We start from the raw sequence: 22,066 nt of genomic DNA on the forward strand, positions 1-22,066 counted from the left end.
TCAGGGTAAGGCTGTTGTAAATTTCTTAATAATATCAATAAAAATTAAATAATTTAAAATAATTAAATAGTTGTTTGAGAAATTATTATGACATGTCCACCATTCTACTGAGTGTTTAAAAAGTAATCTTTTTCTAAAAAAGTAAAAAACAAAACCCAACATTTCATTGAGGTATGATCGACATACAAAAAGCTGTATGTATTTAATGTATATGACTTGAATCTGAGAGAAGTGAGCACCCATGAAACTATCACCACTATCAATGCCATAAACATATCTACCACCTCCAAAAGTTTCCTCCTTCATTATTTAAAACAAATGATCTTTTCAGTCTTCACAACAGCTTACACTGTTATTGGCAGGCTAAGTTATCCAAAATTAAATACCTAATTTGGGTTAGATGTGGTAATCAAATTCAGGCTTATTGGGTTTTAGGTCATTGACTCTTTACTGTATGTTTATAGTATATACGTAGGAGTGGATAACTAACTGGTACTATGTGTGCCTTGTCAAATTAATAGCTAATGCTTCCGTCTCTTTTTTCCCCCAAACGTTTTTTGTAGTTCACACTCCTGTAAGCAGAGTCTGTTTCACTTGATCTCAGCCAAAAGGCCAAGGAGCAATTAGAGTCTGTTTCTATTTCACTATGTCCTTGCAGAGGTTTCTTTTAAAATGTTTATTTATTTTGAGAGAGAGAGAGAAAGCAAGAGAGCGCAAGCACCCACATACACCACTGGAGGAGGAGCAGAGAAGGAGAGAATCCAAGCAGGCTCCATGCTGTCTGCACAGAGCCTGAGGTGGGGCTTGATGTCACAAATCATGACATTACGAGCTGAGCTGAAATCAGGAGTCAGAGGCTTAACCCCCTAAGCCACCCAGGCACCCCCTTGTAAACATTTCTTACTACCAGACTCTAAATCTTTTCCACTTTGTTGTAGTAAAATGCTCTCATTGTGGTTACATTCTGCATTTCTGATTGGCAGTCAAGGTAGGTCATTTTTTTCATATGCTCTTGGCCATTCTTTATATTTTCTTCTTTGAAATGTTCCTATCTTCTATTTTTTTTTTTACTTAAAAAATGGGTTTCAACACTTCCTTCAGCTTTATGCAGCGCTGGTACCCTCCTTGTCAAATACCAGCCCAGATAGCAGCTTCAGAAAAAGGCCATTGCTGACTATTTTACTTGAAATGACTTTCTCCACTCACTCTATCTCATCACTCTCTTTATGGCCTTCATTAGTATTACCACAATCTGTAAATAATCAAAATATTGTTTAAAAAATTTCAGACATTGTATACCCATCATTTATCAAAAGTATGTGTAGCAAATGTGTGTTACAGTCTGAAGGCTTTAGCACTTGATCCACTACAATCCTCATTCAGTCTACCTCTGGTATAATATGTGGTGATTTTAATATACTCATGGATTCTTACCCCTCGCCCCTCCAAATCTAGGCTTCTGACTTCTCTTTTCCTTCAAATATTTTGTTCTCTTTCCTCATTGACTCATACTCTTGGCCTTGCCAAATTGTAACCCTTCCATTATCACAGTTTGAAACATTTTATTCTCAGAACACCACTTCCTAACTTTTTAGCTTAGTCCTTTAAATATCCAAACTCTATTGGTCCCTCCACCCCTCTGGTAAAATCCATCAATCCTACCACCTTTTCACCAAAACGGATACCATCAGGTCCTCACTTCCCTCCTTACTTAAAACTTACACTCCATGGGCAGTCATTATAATCATTGTCATGTGTATATCTTCATCTCCCTTTCTTGTTTCCTGCTTTGCTGGCTAATATATATATTTTGTGGCTTCATTTGTGCAGCTGAGTGGGGCTGGAGGAAAACACACAACCCCACTGGCTAGTCTTACTTTAAATTCACGATCACTAACCTCAAATAGGCTACTAATTGCTGCCCAGTGATCTTAATATGTTTCATTCACTTTTTCATTCTTTTAGACAAACATTACATGCTTTCTTCTCTCTTCAAACCTCTGATAACTCATCCCTTATTTTCTCACCTAGATGGTCACCTTTTCCTTTTACACTGAGACAAAGAAGCAGTAGAAAAAATATGTCCCCAAATTCCCATAATACATCTCGTTAAGCTTCATTGGGATTATATATTTTTCCTTTTGTCCTCTTCCTATAGATGAAATGCCTGTGCCTCTAGTAACGTCCACTCCCTCAATTTATGCAGTTCATCTCTCATTTTGGCTCTTTAAGAACATCAGTCTAGAATCCCCTTCTCTCTGTCCAGCACCATCAAATTTTACTACCTCCATCAATTAAGTATCTTCAATATATAATTGAGAAGTAAAGTCTTCCATCTTCAACAAAAACTCTGCTCATGTGACTTTTTCTTTCAATTTCTTCTTCTTCTTTTTTTATTTTTGAGAGAGAGAGACAGCACGAATGGGGGAGAGGCAGAGAGAGGAAGACACAGAATCCAAAGCCGGCTCCAGGCTCTAAGCTGTCAGCGTGGAGCCCAATGTGGGGTTCCAACTCACAAACCATGAGATCATGACCTGAGCTGAAGTCTGAAACATAACCTACTGAGCCACCTGAGTGCCCCTCTCTTTCAACTTCTGTATCAATTTTCTCCCTCCTCATACACCGAAACTCTAGAATTAGTCAACTATATTTGCATTCTCTAACTTTACTTGTTCGACTTGCTCTTGAACGCACTCTAATTGGACTTTTGCCCATACCAGTTGTTTATAAGCGCTCCCATTAAGGTCATTAATGATCCCCACATTATGAAATCCAGTGGTTAATTCTCATTTCTCCTCTTGAGTTATAAGCAACCCTTGGCACCATTACTCTTTCCTTTAAACATTTTCTCCCTTGGCATCCAAGACTTTGTACCTTCCCAGTCTCTTTTTCTCAATTTCCTTAGCTGTTAGCCCCTCATTATGAAGGTTGGAATATCCCAGGACTCCTTTTTCGGCCTTATCTTTTTTCTGTCAACATTCACTGCCTTCCTCTAAATGCCATCTGTATGTTCATGACCCCTAAACACGAATCTTCCTCCTGTACCTTTTCCACCAACATCCAACTGCATTGTCAGCATTTTCTCCTGGATATCTATTCCGTTGAGCCGTATGCAATTTTCATTTTTGTATGTCAGAATGGTTGTGTATTGCCAATTTTATGTATGTCAATCTAATAACAGGCAGTCCAAACCTCATGTCCAAATTTGAGCTCCTTCTATTTCCCTAAACCTGATCTTTTCAAAATGTTTCCCATCACAGTAACTGGCAATTCTTCCTTTCTGTTGCTCAAGCCAAAAACTTGAAATTATCCTTGAGGGTTTTTCTTTCACATACCACATGAATTCTACCTGGATATTCTGGTCCATGGCCGTTCTTACCATCCTTCCTGCCAACCTCTGCTGTCATCTTCATCTCTTTAATGAATTACTGTGGACGCCTCCTAAGTGGTCTCCTTGCATATTTGTTTTTTTAAAGTAACCTCTATGTCCAACATGGAGCTGGATTTCATGACCTGAGATCATGAGTCGCATGCTCTACCAACTGAGCCAGCCAGGCACCCCATCCTTGTGTCCTTTCTTTGTTTCTTTTTCAAGCTAGTCTCCACACATGAGCTAGAGTGATTCTATTCAACAGTAAGTCTAGACCATGTCAGACACCTCCAGTTTCACTCAGAGTCAGAGCCAATATTTTTATATATGGGTTTGCAGAGCTCTCTCTGTATGATCTGGATTTCCTACCCCCATCACATCAGAGTGTATTTCCTATGATTCTCCCACTTGTTCCTTCGGTTGCAACTCTCTGGCTGCCTCTATGCTTTTCCTAGAAATGGACAGGCATATTCACAAACTTTGCAATTACCTTTTTCCTACCTATCTATCTGCATTATTCCTGACTTCTTTCAGACCTTATTGAAAATGCTTCATTTCTGAGTCTTTCCCTGACTGCACTATCTAAAATGGTAATCTCTGACCTTCTACCTCCTGTTAATCTTTTGTACATACCAGTATTTAACATGACATGCATTTTCTTTGTTTATCTTGTTTACCCTCTGTATTATCTTCACCAGAGTGTAAGCTCATGATGGCAGTGAATTTCACCTGTTTTGCTTTTTGCCATATACTCAGTTTTGGAACACTGTTAGCTGCATAGTGGACACTCAAAAATATATATTGAATATATAAATGATTTTTTTCTTTCATCGGTTATAAGCATTTTTTTAGAAGAATTTTATTTTTAAGTAATTTCTACACTCAACATGGGGCTTGAACTCACAACCCCAAAATCAAGAGTCACATGCTCCACTGAATGAGCCAGTCAGGTACCCTATGAGCATTCTTATTCATTATTAATCTCTTCAAATATTGCTCCCTCATTCCATTTTCTCTATTTCTTCCCTCTGGAATTCCATCAGTCATATATGAGAACGTCCTTTCCTCAAATAACTCCTCCTCCTTCATCTTCTTCTTCTTCTTTTTACAAGTTTATTTATTTGTTTAGAGGGAGAGAGAGACAAAGACAATGAGCAAGGGAGGGGGAGAGAGAGAAACAGACAGAGAAACAGAGACAGAGAGAATCCGAAGCAGGCTCCATGCTGTCAGCTCAGAGCCCAATGCACAGCTCGATCCCATGACTATGAGATCATGACCTGAGCTGAAATCAAAAGTCAGATACTTAACCAGCTGAATTACCCAAACTCCCCTCTTTTAATTATTTTCATGGCTGTGCTCTTCTATGATAAATTATAGGAATATTTAAAACATGTATCTGACACTTTTACTTGTTTTGATCCTGAGGATTTTTTTTTTTTTTTGGGCTATTATACACAAAAGTGGATGTCTTCAAGTATTTCTTTATGTGTAGGGTGTGATGCTCTGGAGAAATAAATCGCCTTAGGCTGGGACTTGAGGCTGATTACCTGCTGATTCTTTATTCTGTGCCATACAGGACGTCACAAGTTTTAGTGTGTGTGTGTGTGTGTGTTTGTGTGTGTAAATCCTTTTTCTAGTTTAAGTGCTTTGACTAGGATTTCCAGTACTATGTTGAATTGAAGTGGTGAAAGTGGATATACTTGTATTGTACCAGATCTTATAAGAAAAAATTTAAAATTTTTCTCAATGACCATGATTTAGTTGTGAGATTTTCATATATGGATTTTATTGTGGTAATGTAACTTCCTTTTATATCTATTTTGTTGAGGGTTTGTATCATGAATAGATGTTGAATTTTTTTCAAATGCTTTTTATGTATTGATTGGGAAGATCACATGGTTTTAAATCTTTCATTAAATATTTAATGTGGTATATCACCTTGATTGATTTGGATATGTTGAATCATCTTTGCATCCGCAGGGACAAATCCTACTTGGTCCTGATGCTAATCCTTTTAATGTGTTGATGAATTTGATTTGTTAGTATTTCTTTTCTTGTGATGTCTTTGTCTGGCTTTAGTATCAGAGTGATACTAGCCTCATAAAATGTCTTTGGTATTCCCTCATCTTTTATTTTTTGGGAGAGTTTAAAAAAGATTGGTGTTGGGACACCTGGGTGGCTCAGTTATTTAATCTTTCAACTTCTGCTCAGGTTATGATCTTGGATTCTGGTTCAGGAGTTCGAGCCCTGCGTTGGGCTCTGTGCTGACAGCTCAGAGCCTGGAGCCTGTTTTGGATTCTGTGTCTCCCTCTCTTTCTACTCCTCCCTTGCTCGTGCTCTGTCTCTCTCTGTCTCTCAAAGCTGAATAAATGTTAAAAAAAAAATAAAAGGATTGGTGTTAATTATTCTTTGAATGTTTGGTAGAAATTACCAGTGAAGCCATCTAGTCCTGAGCTTTTTTTCTTTGTTAGGAGATTTTTAATTATTGATTCAATCTCCTTATTTATTATTGGTTTGTTAAGATGTTTTATTTCTTTTTTAAATTTTTTTATGTCTTTATTTTATTTTGAGAGACAGAGACAGAGAGCAAGCGGGGGAGGGGCAGAGAGAACGGGAGACAAAGAATCCGAAGCAGGATCCAGGCTCTGATCTGTCAGCATAGAGCCCGACATGGGGCTCGAACCCACAAACCATGAGATCATGACCTGACCTGAAGTCAGACACTTAACCGACTGAGCCACCCAGGTGCCCCAAGATGTTCTATTTTTTCTTGATTCAGTTTTAGTAGGTTGTATGTTTTAGGGAATTTGTTTGCTTCTTCTAAGTTATCCAATTTGTTGGTGTATAATTGTTCATAATAGTTCCTTAAGATTCTTTTTACTTCTTAGTTATCTATGTAATGTATTCTCTTTCATTTATGATTTTATTTGAAACTTCTCTGTCTTTTCTAAATGTTTATTTTTTTGAGAGAGAGAGAGAGAGAAAACATGAGTGGGGGATGGGCCAAGAGAGGAAGACAGGATCTGAAGCAGGCTCCAGGCTCTGAGCTCTCAGCACAGAATCTGACATGGGGCTCGAGCCCACAAACTGTGAGATCATGATCTGAGCCAAAGTTTGACATTTAACCAACTGAGCCACCTAAGCACCCTTCTTCTCTCTTTTTTTTCTTGGTCAAGCTAAGGGTTTGTTTATTTTGCTTATTTTTCAAACAAAACCAAGTGTTAGTTTGGATTTTTCTATTTTTTTTCTATTCTCTATTTGACTTACTTTTGCTCTAATCTTTACTATTTCCTTCCTTTTTCTAACTTTGGGATTTGCTCTTCTTTTTCTATTTCTTTGACATATAAAGTTAGGTTGATTTCTTTGAGATCTTTCTTCTTTTTTTAATGTAGGTGTTCATTGCTGTAAATTTCCTTCTTGGTACTACTTTTGCTGCATCCCATAGGTTTTGGTATGCTCTCCTTTGGTTATCATTTTCATGGACTATCTTTCCTACCCCTTCACTTTCAACCTTTGTGTTTCCTTAAATCTAAAGTGGGTCTCTTGTAGACAGCATATAATTGGATCTTGTCCTCTTATCCATTCAGTATGTCTTTTGACTGGGGAGTTTACTCCATTTAAAGTAATTATTGATGGTAAAGACTTCCTACTGACATTTTGTTAATTGTTTTGTCTTTTTTGTATTTTTCTTGTTTCTCTCTTGTTGTTGTCTTTCTTTGTGGTTTGATTTTTTTAAAGTGGTGTGTTTTGATTCTTTTCTCTTTATCTTTTGTGTATCTACTATACTTTTTTTTTTTTGGTGTGTGGTTACCATGGGATTTGCATTGAACATTTTGTAGTTATAACAATCTTTTTAAAAAATGTGTATTTATCTATTGAGAGAGGGAGAGAGAGAAAGAGAGAGAGACAGAGAGAGAGAGAATCCCAAGCAGGCTCTGCGCTGTCAGCATAGAGCCCAGTGCAGGGCTCAATCCCATGAACTGTGAAATCATGACCTGAGCTGAAATCATGAGTCAGATGCTTAAATGAGCCACCAGGAGCCCATAACAATCTTTTTAAAGCTAATAACTTCAATTGTTTGCAGTAATTCTGTACTTTACCCCCCTCACACACTCTACTTTAAGTAATTGATGACAGATTTTACTTTTCTCTATATTATGTTTCTAGTAACAAATTTTTATGGTTATTGTTATCCTTACTGTTTTTGTCTTCTAATTTATATACCACTGTTAAAGTGATTTATGCACCACTATTTCAGTATTACAATATTATGTGTGTTCTTATATTCACCTTTAGCAATGAGATTTATACTTCCATAGGCTTTTATGTTGTTATTTAGATGTCTTCATTTCAACTTGAAAAACTTCCTGTAGGGCTTCTTCTAAGGCAGGTCTAATGTTGGTGAACTCCTTCCGTTTTTGCTTGGGGATATCTTTTCTTTTTTTAATGTTTATTTATTTTTGAGAGAGTGTGTGCACGTGAGTGGGGGAGGGGCAGAGAGAGAGGGAGACAGAGGATCCTAAGTGGGCTCTGGACTGACAGCAGAGAGCCCAATATAAGGCTCAAACTCTACTAAAACATGAGATTATGACCTGAGCCGAAGTTGAACACTTAACCGACTGAGCCACCCAGGGGCCCCTGGAAAAATTTTTTCTAGCTTTGATTTTTATTTATTTATTATTTTAAAAATANACAGAACGTGAGCAGGGGAGGGGCAGAGAGAAAGGGAGACACAGAATCTGAAGCAGTCTCCAGGTACTGAGCTGTTAGCACAGAACCTGATGTGGGGCTAAAACTCATGAACCATGTGATCATGACCTGAGCCAAAGTTGGACACAACCAACTGAGGCATCCAGGCATCCCTTGATTTTTTTTGTTACAAATAGTTCATTGTCGAATTAGTTTCCACATAACACCCAGTGCTCATCCCCACAAGTGTCCTCCTCCATGCCCATCCCTCCTCCCCCCCACATCCATCAGTCCTCAGTTTTTGTCAGCATTCAAGAGTCTCTCATGGTTTGCCTCTCTCCCTTTCCCCCACCATTTCCNGCATGGTGTGAGAAAATGATCTAGTTTCATTCTTCTGCATGTTGCTGTCCAATTCTCCCAATACCATCTGTTAAATAGGCTGTCTTTTTTCCATTGGGTATTCTTTCCTGCTTTGTCAAAGATCAGTTGGCTGTATACTTTTGGGTCCACTTCTGAGTTCTCAATTCTGTTCCATTGGTCTATGTGTCTGTTTTTGCAGGCATCCCTTGATTTTTATTTTTAATTCTTTTAATTAAAAATTTTTAATCATTGATTTTTAAAGGACAGTTTTGCCAGGTATCATATTCTTGGTTGGCAGTTTTTTCTTTAAGTACTTTGAATAAAGCATCCCATTCATTACTGGCCTGCAAGGTTTCTGCAAAGAAAACCACTGATACGTTCCTTTGTGCATGACAAATTCTTTCATAATTCTCTTTTTGCCTTTTGATAATTTAATTATAATGTGTCTTAGTGTAGAACTCTATGGGGACTTTTGGGCTTTGTGAATCAAGATGTCAATCCTTCCTTCCCCCACCCCTCATCCCCAATTTGGAAAATTCGTAGCCATTATTTCTTTAAATAAGCTTTTGGTCCCTTTCTTCTCTTTCTGAAACTCCCATAATGTGTATCCTTTATTTTGATGATTTCAATTAAGTCCTATATGCTTTCTTTTTTTATATATATTGCATTTTATTTTATTTTTTAAGTAGGCTCCATGCCCAATGTCAGGCTTGAATTCATGACTCTGAGATCAAGAGTCGCATGCTTTAGTGACTGAGCTAGCCAGGGGTCCCTAAGTCCTCTATTTGTTCTTCATTCCTTTTCATTCTTTTCTCTTTTTGTTCCTTTAACTGGATAATTTCAAATGACTTCTTTTTGAGTTTGTTGATTCTTTCTTCTATGTGACTGAATCTACTGTTAAGCTCTATATTCAGTTTTTCAGTTCAGTCATTGTATTCTTTAGCTCCAGAATTTCTTTTTTTTTTTTTTATGGTTTCTATTTCTTTACTAAAATGTCTCATTTTGTTCATGTATAGCTTTCCTGATTTCATTCAGTTATCTTCCTATGTTCTCTTGTAGCTCACTGGGTTCTTTAAAATGATTATTTTGAATTCTTTGTCAGGTAGTTCACAGATATCTATTTCTTCAGCATCAGTTACTAGAGCTTTATTAGTTTCCTTTTGGTGATTATGTTTGCCTGATTCTTTTTTTTTTTAATTTAAATTCAAGTTAGTTAACATATAGTGTAGTCTTGGTTTCAAGAGTAGAATTTAGTGATTCATCCCTTCATATAACACCCAGTGCTCATCTCAACAAGTGCCCTCCTTAGTGCTCATCACCATTACCCACTTCTCCTCCAGTAACCCTCACTTTGTTCTTCGTATTTTTTTATTTAAAAATTTTTTAATGTTTATTTTTTATCTTTTGAGAGAGAAAGATTGATAGAGCATGAACAGGGGAGGGGTAGAGAGAGAGGAGAGAGAGAATCCCAAGTAGGCTCCATGTTGTCAGTGCAGAATCCAACTTGGGGCTCAATACCATGGACTGTAAGATCATGACCTAAACCAAAATCAAGAGTCAGATGCTTAATTAACTGAGCCACCAAAGCACCCATGTTCTCTGTGTTTGAGAGTCTCTTATGGTTTGCTTCCCTCTCTGTTTTCATCTTATTTTATTTTATTTTATTTATTTTATTTTTCCTTCCCTTCCTGTATGTTCATCTGTTTTTTTTTTATAATGTTTATTTATTTTTGAGAGAGAGAGAGAGAGAGAGAGAGAGAGCAAACACACACGTGGGAGAAGGGCAGAGAGGGAGGGAGACATAGAATCTGAAGCAGGCCCCAGGCTCTGAGATGTCAGCATGAGGCCTGATGTGGGACCCTGAATCATGGACTGGACCTTGGAATCATGACCTGAGCTGAAGTTGGACACTTAACTGACTGAACCACCTGGGTGCCCCTCATCCGTTTAGTTTCTTAAATTCCACATATGAGTGAAATCATATGATGTTTGTTTTTCTCTGACTAATTTATCATAATACACTCTAGTTCCATCCACACTGTTGCAAATGGCAAGATTTTTTCTTTTTGATTGCTGAGAAATATTCCAGTGTGTGTGTGTGTGTGCACACGCGCGCGTGTGTGTGTGTGTATACCACAATCTTCTTCTTTTTTTAATGTTTATTTATTTATTTTGAGAGAAAGCATTTATGTGAGAGGGGGAAGGGCAGATAAAGAGGGAGAGAGAGAATCCTGAACAGGCTCTCAGTACAGAGTCTGATGCAAGGCTTGAACCCAAAAACTGTGAGATCATGGCCTGAGCTGAAATTAAGAGTCATATGCTTAACCAAATGAGCCACTCAGTGCCCCAGTATATCACATCTTCTTTACCCATTCATAAGTCAATGGACATTTGGGCTTTATCCGTAATTTGGTTACTGTTGATAGTGCTGCTATAAACATTGGGGGGGGTGCATGTGTCTCTTCAAATCTGTATTTTTGTATCCTTTGGGTAAATACTTAGCAGTGCAATTGCTGGGTCATAGGATAGTTCTATTTTTAACTTTTTGAAGAACCTCCATACTGTTTTCCAGAGTGGCTGCACAAGTCTGCATTCCCACCAACAGTGCAAAAGTGTTCCCCTTTCTCTGCAATCTTGCCAATATCTGTTGTTTCCTGAGTACTTAATTCTAGCCATTCTGACAGGCAGAGGTGGTATCTCATCTTGGTTTTGATTTGTATTTCCCTGATGATGAGTGATGGTGAGCATCTTTTCATGTGTCTATTAGGCTTCTGGATGTCTTCTTTGGAGAAGTGTCTATTCATGTCTTTTTTCCATTTATTCACTGGGTTGTTTGTTTTTGGGTGTTGAATTTGATAAGTTCATTATAGATTTTGGATACTAACCCTTTATCAGATATGTCCTTTTCAAATGTCTTCTCTCATTCTGTAGGTTGTCTTTAGTTTTGTTGATTGTTTCCTTTGCTGTTCAGAAGCTTTTTGTCTTGATGAGGTCATAATACATCATTTTTGCTTTTATTTCGCAGGCTTCTGGAGACATATCTAGTAAGAAGTTGGTACAGCCAAGGTCAAAGAGATTGCTGCCTGTTTTCTCCTCTAGGATTTTGATGGTTTCCTTTCTTACATTTAGGTCATTTATCTATTTTCAATTTCTTTTTGTGTATAGTTATGAGTGTAGTCCAATTTCATTCTTCTGGATGTTGCTGTCCACTTTTGTCAACACTATTTGGTGAAGAGGCTGTATTTTTCTATTGGATATTCTTTACTGCTTTGTCAAAGATGAGTTGGCCATATATTTGTGGGTCCATTTCTGGGTTCTCTATTTTGTTTCATTAATCTATGTGTTTGTGTTTGTGCCAGTACCATACCATCTTGATGACTACAGCTTTGTAATACAGCTTGAAGTCAGGAATTGTGATGCCTCCAGCTTAAATCCTCTTTTTTTCAATGCTACGTTGGCCATTTGAGGTTTTTTGTAGTTCTATACAAATTTTAGGATTGTTTGTTCTAGCTCTGTGAAGAATGCTGGTGTTATTTTGATAAGGATTGCATTGAATGTGTAGATTGCTTTGGGTTGTTTAGCCATTTTAACAATATTTCTTCTTCCAATTCATGTGCATGGAATATTTTTCCATTTCTTTGGCCTGATTCTTTATGATGATTTTAGCCTTGCATTGCTGTCTGTGTATTTCAAGAAGCAGAAACTTCTTCCAGTCTTTACAGACTGGTTTTGCCAGATAAAGACCTTTTCCTCCTAGGTCAAGAGTAATGGGATGACCTCTGGACTGTGGTCAAACAAGGTTAGAGCTGGGTCACAAGGCTGATTTTAGGGTCTGCAGTTGGTTCCACAGTCAGTGGGCCTGTTATTAGGGTCACTGATGGATGGGCCTCCTCCTGTGTCTCCTGATGGTTGGGGTTGGTGGGAGCACTGCAGGCAAGTGGAGCTGGAGCTGAGTCCATAGAGGAATGGGCCAGATTTTGAATCTGCAACTGGTACCACACTACAGACAGTGGGCCTCTCACTGGTGCCTGCCTTCTCAAAGTGGCCTTCCTTGATCTTGGGCTCTACTTACCAGATTTCACAGTCTCCTACCTGGTCCCAAGGCTCCTACAAGACCACTTTTGCCCCTGAATGACTGTCAAATCATTGTTTATGGGGAGAAGAGTGTTGAGGACTTCTTATTCTGCCTTCTTGCTGATGCCACTCCTTAGCCATTTGGTTTTAAAGATGGGCTTTTTTACAGTCTCTCTGAGAATACTCAATTGGATGTCCCTTATTGGAATAGACTTTACATTTTATGGAATTCTGAGCTGCTTTTTAGTTGTGAAATGTGAACACAAGGGTTGATTCTCTGGAGTTTCACTGCTGTATTCATTGTTAACAGTATCTAATAAGGTCTCTTCCAATGAGGTTCAAGAGTACTTTTCTCTGATGTCTTCCAATAGGTGAAATCTACTAACTAAAAGTCATGAAGAGGCTTTTTAGGAAGATATGATTGGAATGTGGACTTCACTTGTTGATGATTGGACTGAGTATAATATTGAGTCTCCTGCAGTATTTTTTCATGTCTACATATGATAGGGTAGAGTCTGGTATTGGAGGTCACATCTCTAAATGGGTGGGCTCTCCGGTTACCCATTCATAGGGAGATAACCAATGTGTCCCCAAGGGAGTGAAGTGTATGGCCTCATAAGAGTTAGTAGAAATAAACTTGGCCAAGGGAGTGTAAGGGTTTTTAAAGATTTTGCTAATTTTAATTTAAGGATGTCGTTGTTACTATTAATCTTTCTAGGAGATTGTGGGTGGTAAAGACAGTATAGTTTTTGAGTAAGAGGTAATGCCTTACAGAGTTCTTTTATTTATTTTTATATTAAAAGTTCTAAATGTTTATTTATTCCAGAGAGAGAGAGAGAAAGAGAGAGAGAGAGCAGGGAAGGGGCAGAGAGAGAGGGAGACACAGAATCCAAAGCAGGCTCCAGACTCTGAGGTATCAGCACAGAGCCCTACCCAGGGCTTGAACCCACAGATATGACCTGAGCTGAAGTTGTACATACAACTGTATGAGCCACCCAGGCACCCCCAGAGTTCTTTTATAATGATTCCCATAAAGAACATGCCTTGGTCATTGATAAAATAGGTGGTATACTTCAGGTTGGAAACACAAAATCCAGCAGCCTCTTAATGACTATAAGGGCTGTAGATTTTCAGACTGGAAATGATACAACCTTTCCTGAAAGTAGACATACAAAAACTAAATCATATTCATATCTCATGGAGGTGGAAGCTGGATAAAATCTATCTGATGATGTTCTAAGAGCCATTAAAACTTTGGTTCCTGGCTATGTGTCAGTTTTCCCAGGATTGTTATTGACAGGTGACACATGAACTAGAAATAACCTCAGGTGTCTTTTAAACAAAACTAAAGTAAAGTACACACAACATAAAATTTACCATCCTAGCCATTTTTAAATGTACAGTTCAGTAGTATTAAGTATATTCACATTGTGTGTAACCAATCTCCAGAGCAATCTCCAGAGCTTTTTCATCTTGCCAAATGGAAAGTCTATATCCTTTAAACAACAAATCCCCATTGCCTCCTCTCATCAGCTCCTGGAGACCACTATTCTACTTTCTGTTTTTTATGAGTTTGACTCTTTGAGCTACCTCACATAAGTAAAGTCATACAGTATTTGTCTTTTATGCCTGGCTTATTTCACTTAGCATAAGATCCTCAATATTTATCCCTGTTGTAGTGTGTATTAGAATTTCATTCCCTTTTTAAAAATGTTTGTTTATTTTTGAGAGAGAGAGAGAGAGAGAGAGAGAGAGCGCTCAAGCAAGGGAGGGACAGAGAGAGTGGGAGAAACAGAATCTGAAGCAGGCTCCAGGCTCTGAGCTGTCAGCATAGAGCCTGGTGCAGGGCTGGAACCCAAACCATGAGATCCTACCTGAGCCAAAGTTGTACACTTAGCCGGCTGAGCCCCATAAGGGGCCCAAATTTCATTTCTTTTTAAGGCTGAATAATATTCTACTGCATGCATCTGCCATATTTTGTATATCTGTTCATCCTTCTATGGACATTTTGTTGCTCTCACTTTTTGGCTATTTTGAATAATGCTGGTATCAACATGGATGTACAAATATCTCTTCAAGACCTTGTTTTCAATTCTTTTGGTTATATACTTAGAAGTAGAATTGCTGAATCATATGGTTGTTCTATTTTAATTTTTTGAGGAACTGCCGTACTATTTTCCATAATTGCTGCACCATTTTGCATTATGACCAATAGTGCACCGTGGTTTCAATTTTTGCACATCCTTGGGTACACTTGTATTTTTTCTCTTTCTTTTATCTTTTATTTTTGAGAGAGAAAGTAAGTGGGGGAGAGTGGCAGAGGAAGAGACAGAGAAAGAATCTTAAGCAGGATCCATGTTCAGTGCAGAGCTGGACAGGGGGCTCAATTCCACAACCCTGGGATCATGACCTGAGCCAAAAATCAAGAAGAGTCAGACGCTCAACTGATTAAGCCACCCAGGTGCCCCTCTTCCTTCCTTCCTTCCTTCCTTCCTTCCTTCTCTTTCTTTCTTTCTCTCTCTCTTTCTCTCTTTTTCTTCCCCTCCCTCCCTTCTTCTCTTCTCTTTTCTTCCTTCCTTCCTTCCATTCTTTCTTTCTCTCTTTTTTTAAAAAATTTTTTTAATGTTTTATTTATTTCTAGGAGAGAGAGAGACAGCATGAGCAGGGGAGGGTCAGAGAGAGAGGGAGTCACAGACTGAAACAGGCTCCAGGCTCCGAGCTGGCAGTCAGCACAGAGCCCGACGCGGGGCTCGAACCCACGAACCGCAAGATCATGACCTGAGCGAAAGTCGGACGCTTAACTGACTAAGCCACCTAGGCGCCCCTCTCTCTTTCTTTTAAATAGCAAACATCCTAATGGATGTGAGGTGACATCTCACTAATTTGGATTTGCATTTATCTAATAATTCGTGATGTTGAACATCTTTTCATATACATGTTGGACATATATAGACTATATTTGAAAAAAATGTCTATTCAAGTCTTTTGCCATTTAAAATCAGATTAGGGGTGCCTGGGTGCCTCATTTGGTTAAGCCTCCAACTCTTGGTTTCAGCTTAGGTCATAATCTCGAGGTCTGTGATTTCGAGTCCCATGTTGGGCTTTGCACTGACCTTGCAGAGCCTGCTTGGTATTCTCTTTCCTTCTCTCTCTGCGTCTCCCTTGCTCATGCTCCCTCTCTCTCTCAAAATAAATAAACATTTTAAAAAATTAAAAAAAATCATGTTTTTTCTTGCTGTTGAGTTGTAGGAGTTCTTTATTATTCTGGGTATTAACCTCATATCAGATATTCAGATATTTTGTAAATATTTTCTCCAATTCATAGGTTGCCTTTTTACTCTATTGGTTGTGTCCTTTGATACATACAAATTTTAAATTTTGATATAGTCCAATTTGTTTATTTTACTTCTTTTTCTTAATGTTTTATTTATTTCTGAGACAGAGAGAGAGAGAGAGAGAGAGAGAGAGAGACAGCGTGAGCAGGGGAGGGTCAGAGAGAGGGAGATACAGAGTCTCAAGCAGTCTCCAGGTTCTGAGCTAGCTGTCAGCACAAAGCCCGATGTGGGGCTCGAATCCGCGGACCGTGAGATCATGACCTGAGCAGTGGTCGGACGTTTAACTGACTGAGCTACCCAGGCGCCACTGTTTATTTTACTTCTGTTACCTGTCCTTGGTGTCATATCCAAGAAATCATGATGAAATATAATGTCATGAAACTTTCCTCTATGTTTTTATCTAGTAGTTTTATAGTTTTAGGTCTTATGTTGAAGTCTTTGATCCATTTTAGTTACTTTTATATATAGTATAAGGTAAGGTCCAGCTTCATTCTTTTACATGTGGATATCCAATTTTCCCAACAAAGTTTGTTGAGAAGACTGTTCTTTCTCCATTGAATAATCTTGGCACCCTTGCTGCAAATCATTACACCATATTTGCAAGTGTTTATTTCTGGACTCTTAATTCCATTCTATTGGTTTTATGTCTGTCTTTATGCCAATTCCACACTCTTTTGATTACTGTAGCTTTGTAAAAAGTTTTGAAATCAGGAAATGTGACAGCTCTAGTTTATTCTTCCTTTTCAAGATTGTATTTGGCCCCTTATGATTCCATATGCATTTTAGGATGGATTTTTGAAGAAAACATTGTTGGCATTTTGATAGGGATTGGATTAGATCTGTAGATTGCTTTTAGTAATATTGATATCTTAACAATATTAAGTCTTCCAATCTGTGAACATGGGGTGTCTTTACATTTGTCTCTGGTTTCTTTTAGCAATGTTTTATAGATTTCAGTGTATGTCTTTTGCCTCCTTGATTAGGTTTATTAGTAAATATTATATTCTTTTTGGTGCTATTGTAATCATTTGCTTTTTTAAAGGTTTCCCCACCATTGTTGATATAAGATAGTAACCGTTGAGTAGTTGCATGGAGAAATTTAGCTAACATCCATGTGAAATACTCTGATGCCACCAAGCAGCTGTCTTGAGAGCATCAGAGACTATCTGTTGTGAAAGGGACAACCAGATTTTTTTCACTCTTCCTTTTTTAGGGGCTTATTTTTTTATATTCTTTAATGGCCTATTTGACCCCCTCCAGGTATTTATACCACTGTAGCTTTGGTTAAGGCTGCTTGTTTTGACACAGTGATCTGCTAGACAATTTCCGTTAGCTTGCAGATTATCTATTTTTGCATGGGGTTCCACCTTTCTGGTAGCCACCTCTAGGAAATAGGACTGTATTTAAAAGTTCCTTAACTTGTCTGTTTTTGAGGGGATACCAGCAGAGGTGAGAAGTTACCTTTGCTTCCAACACACCCCAAAGCCGTATACTACTCCCAAAGCATGCCTGCTATCAGTATGTGTTTACTTTTTGGTCTTTGGCTAATTGACAAACTGCAGTAAGTGCAGTAGTTCTGCCATCTGGGCTGATTTTACCTGAGGTAGAGGACTATATTCTAAAGGAGAGTTTAGATTAGTGATAGTGTCTCCTGCTTGATAACCTACAGTCCCAGTTTTGAGGTATGATCCATCAACAAATAATATTAAGTCAAGGTTATCAATAGGAGTCTCTGATTAATTGGAGTGAGATACAAAGAATTCCCTAACTGAGGTAAAACAATCATGAGGTTCCTCTTCTCTTGGTAGAAGAGGAGAGTGGCAGGATTCAGGATATTGCATGAGTGAGCTGTGATGTGGAAAGGAAAGAGTAGCCGCATCTCCTAGGTTATTAATTGGCTGGTTGAAAAGTGTGTGTTCTGTCAACAGTAATATCTGTACTGAATGAGAAACCATAAAGTCAAGTGGGGAGTCTGGAACTAGTTCAGCAGAAGCTTCAATATTTTTCAGTGACAGCTATCACCCTAAAATAAGGGGGATAGAGCTTTCCAAGTGCGTTAAGGGTGAGGCTATTATAACCAGTGTTTGTGGTAGTTTGTTTTTAGAGGTTGAAGTCGTAGATAAAAATGGAATATTTCAGTAATCTCTAGAACTCGCCTCTGACAGACTTCTAACAAAATCCTCATTTATTAAACATCAGGCAGGTTCAACTTCCCTTTATGTCATGAAGCTATCAACTTGTTTTTTAATGTATGTTCATCAAAAAATGTTATCCCTGAAGTTAACTTCCCTAATGGATTTTTTCTTCCTTACCTTTTAAAAAAGTAATATATTTATTTTCTTTATAACTGTTTTATACTTACAGAAAATTGAGCAGATAGTAGAGAGTTTCCATAAATCACACCTCTCCCACACACTTTCCACTGTTATTGACATCTTACATTACTATGGAATGCTTATTACAATTAATAAACCACTATTGGTACATTATAATGAACTCAAGTGCATGGTTTACATTAAGGTTCACCCTGTATTGTAAAGTTCTGAGTTTTGACAATGCATAATGTCATGCATCTATGTGATATCGTACAGAATGCTTTCACCACCCTACAAATCCCTTGTGTTCCACCTATTCACCTGCCTCCCTCTGAACCTAGGCAATCACTCATGTTTTTACTGTCTCTCTAATTTTGCCTTTTTCAGAACATTACATAGTTGGATTCACATAGTATGTAGTTCTTTCAGACTGGCTTCTTTCAATTAGCAATATGCATTTAAGGTACCTCCATGTCTTTTCACGGCTTGTTAGTTTCTTTCTTTTTTTCTTTCTTTCTTTCTTTCAACACTGAATAAAATTTCATTGTATGCATATATCATTGTTTGTTTATCTGTCTGCCTGTTGAGGGACATCTTAGTTGCTTCCAGTTTCTGGAACAATGGTTTTATTGATGGTTCTCATCAAGTTGAATTAAAATCTCAAGGTTTTGCCTAGATGGCTGTGCACAAATAGACACAAGAGCTTTTTGTAGTTAGAGATGCCTAGAGAAAGAGGCTTTCTTTAGGTTACAAAGGTGAGGGTTTCTTACTGAGGACTTAGTTTATAAAGAGGTGTTTCAATTTCAGAAAAATTTGGCACCTATTGTTTACAATATCCAATTAAAACCAAAAATACTCTCAATTGTTCTTTCTGAGGGGTCTAAGGTATGTTATGTTGGATGATCTTTAGTCTATCTGGAGAGAATGTTTTTCCCTCTTAAGATAGGCCACGTTCTAAATAAAGGATTATACTTCGGCAAATTTATCTTTTCAAACTTTATGTTTCTTTTTTGCTAAGGCTGATGGCAAGTAAATGGAATCCTTTTGCAAACTTCCTTGTTCTCGGAACAAAGTAGGAGATTATCTACACATTGTTTCGGAACCAAATCACAAGAGAATTTGGATCTTTTAAGTCTTGATTGAGGATCTTGGAAAAATAGAAGGGTGCTCTAGTGACTCCTGGGACATGACAGTCCAGATAGATTGTTGTCCTAGGTTGTTGGTGAAGGCAAAAAGTATTGATCTAGAAGCACACTTAATAAAGGTGAAGAGCCACTAAAGAGAAGCAAGTGGTTTCAGGTGCAATTGATGATAGGATGGTATTTGGGTTAATTTCTACCAAGAAGTGAGGTATACCTATTTTGTTGATGCCTTTGAGGTCTTGAACAAATTTATATCCTTGTCTGTTTGGTTTATTTTCTATCAGGATGAGAGTGTTATGAAGGGTATGAGAAGACCTTTGTGTATAAGGCCTTTATCTATAGGTTTAGATCTTCCTTTGGCTTTAAATTATGTTGGGGAAATTTGGGTAATGGTTTAATAGAATATAGCTGAACGTAATAGAATCTGTTCTCATTACCTTTCCTATGTCAATAGAATTTGTAGCCCATAGAGGGTCAGGTTGGGTGTTGAGATCTTTATTTGAGTATGTGTTAAATATGGAAAATGCAAAGGTATATTCAGAAAGCACACAACTAGCTATGAATAGTGAAGTCCTCTGAAACCTCAAGAAATGATTTCTCAGGTGTGATTATATATAACAATTCTATGTGCAAAGTAAGTCTCTTCCTGTTCAATTTACAGGTATGTTATCACAGAACAGGAAGAAATGTTTCCAGTCAAGAGTTCAAGGGTGTCATAGTAGCTGATATATTATTCAGCCTTAGGTAGTATATCCACTGTATCATTTCTACTGCTTGACTCTTTGGATCCATTATTCTACTGTCTTCCTTGGCAGTTATGGTTTTTACTTAACTTTGTGTGGGATGTCATTTTATCTCCAAGTTTCCAGGACCCACCTGCCTAAGTGTGAACACCGCCATACAGGGTCTTTGCCAGGATTGTTCAATCCTGTATCATGAAAGAGTGCTTCTAAATTGATAGACTCTGCCTTATCTAGGCTGACATCTAGCACCCTCAATCCTATACTTGGCTCCTGCTGGTGTATGTTGAGTGAGTTCTGCACCTCTTCCAGGGTATATGCAGTCCTCTTCTGTATGTATAGGCCTCACATTTTCCTGGCTGGGATTAGGCCTCCCATTGACCCCTTTAGCTTCAAGAGAAAAGGCTATTTGTATGCTGCCAAGGAGACTGTCTGAATCTCATATTTAGGTTTTATTGGTAATCAATCACCCTCAGCCTTTCATTCTTTTGTTAGTTTTTTGCTTGCATAGATTTGATTTGATTTTTTTCTAAGCAAAATTTTAAAATAATGTTTAATTAGTTTTGACAGAGAGAGAGAGAGAGAATGATGCAAACAGGGGAGGGACAGAGAGAGAGGGAGACACAGAATCTGAAGCAGACTCCAGGCTCTGAGCTGTCAGTACAGAGCCTGATGCAGGGCTCGAACCCACAAAATGTGAGATCATGACCTGAGCTAAAGTTGGATGGTTATCCAACTGAGCCACTCAGTCACCCCTCAAACTTTTATTTAAATCCTAGTTAACATATAGTATACTATTGGTTTCAGGAGTAGAATTTAGTGAATCATCGCTTACATATCAAACCCAGTGCTCTTCATAACAAGTGCCCTCCTTAATAGCCATCGTTCATTTAGGTTATTCCCCACCCACTTCCCTCAATCCTTAGTTTGTTCTCTATTATTGAGAGTCTGTTATGATTTGTTTCCTTTTCTTCCCCTTTTTTCCCCTTTCCATATGTTCATCTGTTTTGTTTCTTAAATTCCACATATGACTGAAATCACACAGTATTTATCTTTCTCTGACTCATTTATTTCTCTTAGCATAATACACTCTAGCTCCATCCATGTCATTGCCAATGGCAAGATTTCATTCTTTTTGATGGCTGAGTAATATTCCATCATATATATATATTTATATACCACATCTTCTTTATCCATCCTAAAAAAATAATATATTTATTTATATGCCACATATTCCATATATATGTGTATATATATATGGTATATATATATATATATATATATATATATATACCACATCTTCTTTATCCATCCTTCAGTTGATGGACATTTGGGCTTTCCCCCATATTTTGGCTATTGTTGGTAATACTGTTGTAAACATTGGGGTGTATGTATCCCCTTTCATTCTTTCTCATGAATGTATTGATCATTCCAGCAATAACCATCTAATTCCATGATGTTTATAAATATTACTTCTTATAATTACTCTGTCCCCCAAATTTCTCAAATGCCTGGGATATTGCCAATGCCAATGTATTTCCTTCTACCAGTACGTCAATAAGTTCACCATTGATTAATATCTTATCTGATTTGTTGTAGCATGCCATGGGCTACTCACACTCCATGATTCAGCTCTGAAATCTGTTTTAGTGCCTGCTTCCTATGGTAACTCCTGGCACCAGCTATATTGAATTGGTTTGGGAAGACTGCAATGGAGATTTTCATGCAGGAATTTGGGGGAATAAAGAAAATATGACTGGACAGATGGAGCTTAAACTGAGATGTAATTGCAACAAAAGCCTCAGCCAACCGATGGAGAGCTCTAGAATTGGGATAGTTCTTCAGAGTTGTCTTGAACCAAGTGAACTGGCCCTGTGCATCCCCTAATTGAATCATTGGAGTGGACTTCCCATGGGGGTTGAGGGTAATTCTTTTTAAAAAAATTTTTTAATAGTTATTTTTTGAGAGAGACAGAGTGAGAGTGGGGGAGGGGCAGAGAGAGAGGGAAAGAGAGAGAGAGAGAGAGAGAGAGAGAGAGAGA

Source organism: Crocuta crocuta, unplaced genomic scaffold (genome assembly GCF_008692635.1).
Source record: "Crocuta crocuta isolate KB4526 unplaced genomic scaffold, BGI_CrCroc_1.0 scaffold337, whole genome shotgun sequence".
Lineage (NCBI taxonomy): Eukaryota > Metazoa > Chordata > Mammalia > Carnivora > Hyaenidae > Crocuta > Crocuta crocuta.